The sequence below is a fragment of the Salvia hispanica genome, chromosome 1 (assembly GCF_023119035.1).
Source record: "Salvia hispanica cultivar TCC Black 2014 chromosome 1, UniMelb_Shisp_WGS_1.0, whole genome shotgun sequence".
Classification (NCBI taxonomy): domain Eukaryota; kingdom Viridiplantae; phylum Streptophyta; class Magnoliopsida; order Lamiales; family Lamiaceae; genus Salvia; species Salvia hispanica.
The window spans coordinates 36149294-36153796 of record NC_062965.1 but is presented as its reverse complement, the minus strand read 5'-3'; positions in this window follow the sequence as shown (position 1 = coordinate 36153796).

Sequence of the window (4503 nt, the reverse complement as noted above, 5' to 3'; positions counted from 1 at the left end):
GGTACTGACCTTTAGCTATACTATATATACTGTGTATACTTGCAGGTTTATTTAGTGCTAAAAAATAGTGCATCATCCGTCCACAAAAAATAGAGCACACTTACCATTTTTGGCCGTCCACAAAAAATAGAGCACATTCATATATGGAAAGTTTTCAATAAATAATAACCCTACACATCATTCCACTAACACTACTTCTCACTTACTTTTTCTCCTTCTCTTTTACTTTTTTCCATTCTCTCTTACTTTACCAATTCTACATTGAAACTTGTGCCATAAACCAATTGCTCTATTTTTTGTGGACGGAGGGAGTATGAAGTATGTTTAATTTATGTCTGTATATATGTTATATGCATTAAATATATGAGACATGCAAAATTTTCAAATCAACTTGAATTGCTTCCGTTAGCTATATATGTTTATATTGCAGCCAAAAAAGAGGTGATTCTGTCGTCTTGGCGGCCTCCACACTTCGGCTCGACATCACGTGAGGGGGTTAAATCAGGATATACAGTAGTCCGTTAAGGGGGAGGCCTTAACCCACTGGCTGCCAGAAGCCCATCTCTCAAGGCCTCTTCACACTTGTACTTGAGAGATGGAAGCAACTACACGACAGCAGTGGGATTTGAACCCAGACTCATTGCAGCAAAATCTGTCCCTCCGTTGCCAACTGCGCTACGCCTCTGCGGGCAAAATTGTTTATATGGATAGGGAGAGTCATGATCAATTGCTAACAAATTAACGATTCAAGAATAAAATCAATTCTTAGCTATTAGATTAAAAGATCTCATGGTTAAAATAATGACAAGTGTATTATATTTTAAATTTAAATAATTAATAAATAAATTGAAAGGGTATTGATGTCAATTCTCTCTCATCAAAATCATACCAAAACTTTAAATTAATGTAACTCTTTCGATTTAAATTATTTTTTCGCAAAAAATATACTCCCTCCGTTTTTTAAAAATAGAAACATTTGGAACAACACAGATTTTAATGCACAATTTGTTAAAGTAAGAGAAAGGAAAAAAAACGGTAAAGTAAGAGAGAGAGAAAGAAAAAAGTAATGGAATTAATGTTAGTGGATTGTGGTGCCCACTTTATTGGTGGTATAAGTGGTAAATAAATTGATGTATAGGGGTGTAAAGATTTCCTAAATTAGAAAGTTTGAAAGTTGTTATTTTTAAAGAACGGACTAAAATGGAAAGAGTTGCTATTTTTAAAAAAAGGAGGGAGTATCAACTTAAACATAATTTTATAAGGATTCAAACGAGATCTCAATTGCATATGTTCCGACGATTTTCTGGTGATGAAATTTGATAATTTATATTTCAATTTTCGTACATGTTGATAAGCAGATTTTTATCCACAAACAAATGCACAAAAAAATCTCAATATAGTGTACGTAAAATCTCAATATAATGTTTGTAAAATATCAATAAAACTGCGTTGATATTTTCTTGTACTTGTATTGAGATCCTCATACCATATTGTTGATATTTGGAATACACTATGTTGATATAAAAAAAACCACGAAAATAATCATATGATAACATAATGGCAATATTACCCTTTTGCTGATATTTTGTCTACTATTTATTGAAATTTGTGAGTTTTAATCTCATCCACTCATTTTAAAATCTACGGGTGTAGATTTAGTCCTAGTTTTGGATTATGGTATTATAAACATTAGAAGAGGACCCTGAATAAGGATGTTTAAAACGACCACTTTTTATCGTGACAGCATACCACCATGTGGCAACCTTTTTAATTTAATTGGAATATAAAAAAAGTTCTGAAGGGAAAAATCGGTATTCTCTATTTTCAGTCTGGACTGTTACCATATTACAGTGTCATATGAATATTGCAATGTTACTCTATGAATAATGTAATGTTACGCGTCTGCATCATTCGTAATAGTTTTTCACCTTACCAGATTGTAGTGTTATTCTATGAATATTATAGTATTACCAATTAGTATTTACAGTTTACATATTACCAAATCCGTTTCTGATTTAAATATTTGGGAATTGACTAAAATACTCACGCCTGCAATATCCAACACATAAGACTGCAATCCGAATTCTATTTCATCAATTCAATTCTAGGCGTCCATCTTATTGATCTAAGGGCTAGAATTAGTGGTACGTTGTCATTTTAAATATGGTAGCACCTTAATGCTTCCATGTGGTCATATATGCATTATATGTGAAATATGCAAAATTTTCATGAAAATGAAAATAATACCATCAAATATTATGTGCGTGGTAACAATAAAAAAATTAAAAGAAAATCCTATCACATAAATTGGCGATTAAAATTTAATAAAAATAAATTATGCGCAATAACAACAATGATGATTTTTAATTGATGTGAAAAATTTAACTTCATAGAAAATTAGATCCGTGAATAGCGTATACCTATATATATGTACGTGTATAAGGCTAGAGGAATGTAATCGAAATCAAACTCTAAATATTGTACAAACTTCAGACTATAATCTGAATCGTTAAAAAATATCAACAAATAATAAAATAATAGCAACAGAAAATATCAACACAGTGTCAACGGTTGACACCGTGTTCACATTGTGTTGATTTTGTATTGACATTGCGTTGACATCAAAATCTTGAAATTTTTCACTATGTTGACGTTGTGTTGACACTGCGTTGAAAACTTTGCAATTTGTACAATATATATAGTTTGCATTTTATCACTACCCTATGGCTTTATGTATTATATAATAAGCAAAATTTTCATATTTGCAATGTCATATTTGCTACTCCCTCCATCCCACAAAAGATGTCACACTTGTGGGATGACACGAGATTTTAGTAGGTTTTGTTTTGTGTGTTAAATTAAGAGAGAGAAAATATAATTTTTATATTCATGGGAGAGATAACTTTTGTTAGAAATAACGAGATAAAATTCCCAAGCCGTTACAGGCGGTACTCTAACTATTACAATCGAAGGAAGATAATAACAATAAATGGAATGAAAATTACAACGGAAATAATAAAACAAACCGAACTATAAGTCGAGTCGAGGGAAGCCCTCTTTCCGCAAGACAAATTACGCCCCGGCTAGTGCTCACGGAATGGCGTATTGCCCCCAAAGATAAAACGACTTCCTCCTAGCGTGTAGAAGCACCTCAAACCCGCTAGGCACCGGCGAACTTGATGGAGTTCCGAGAATCGAGCTATGCAATGCTCCTATCAATGCACACTATGATGTAGAGAGCTAGAGAAAGAGAGAATGATTTCTGTTGGTGTTCTTCTCATCTCTCAAACCCACCTATTTATAGGATATGAGAGACCACTCCAAAAGTCTCGGCATTAAGGATCCTCATAAACCACTTGGGGGTTACCTTAACTTGAAAAGCCAAAAGACTTTAGAAAATGAAAGGTTTGAAAACCTTCCAAATTCTCACATTTCCAACAATCCCCCACATTGGTTAGAGCACTGCCAGCTCAAACCAACACAAGACGTGTATGCGTGCATGCAGACTCTTCGCTCAATCCTCGAGAAACAATATTGCATTTGGAATAGTAGCTTGGGGCTTTGAACTTTCCATAGTCAACACTATCGGGCATACCGGCGGCCTGGTGGACGTGATGCCTTGAACCATTCCTCCTTGGTGTATACCGAGACAATAATATTGACACAATACTATTTACAAACTCATCAGTTCTCACGTTTGTGTCCTTTACTGGCCATGGAACACCACTTTGGATTCATAAGTGATTCACATATTGAAGCGGCCCACACTTCTTCACTTACATAGGTGATTCTTTTCCAGGTATCCTGCAATACCCACCTCCTCGAGGCTTCTAAGAATCATTAAAAGTCAAAACTTAGCCTCTTACCACATGCAGGTTACAACACTCAATGCTTTCAAAAGAATGGGCGAAGATAAAATATCTTCCGAGTGTTACAACTAGAGTCATATAGCTTTGTTTTCCCATTGAACCAAGCCCATGGGATCTCCAATCGTATGGTTGGGTTACCACTATAATCATCTTTTAAAATGTGGTTTTCAGTCCCATTCCTTTTAGCAATTTATGCATTTGATCACGGTTTAAACTTTTCGTTAACGGATCCGCTAAGTTATCCACTGACCTTACATAGTCAACTGCGATAACACCACTTGTGATCAACTGCCTCACGGTATTATGTCGCCGACGAATGTGTCGAGACTTACCATTGTATAAGCCACTATGTGCTCTCCCTATAGCCGCTTGGCTATCACAGTGTATCACTACTGTCGGCACTGGCTTCTTCCAACATGGAATATCTTCTAGGAAGTTTCTAAGCCACTCGGCTTCTTCCCCTGCTTTGTCTAAAGCGATAAACTCAGATTCCATGGTGGATCGAGCTATACACGTCTGTTTCGTTGACTTCCACGAAACAGCTCCACCCCCCACAGTGAACACATACCCACTCGTCGAAAACGAGTCTTTTGAATCAGAGATCCAATTTGCATCACAGTACCCTTCAAGTACT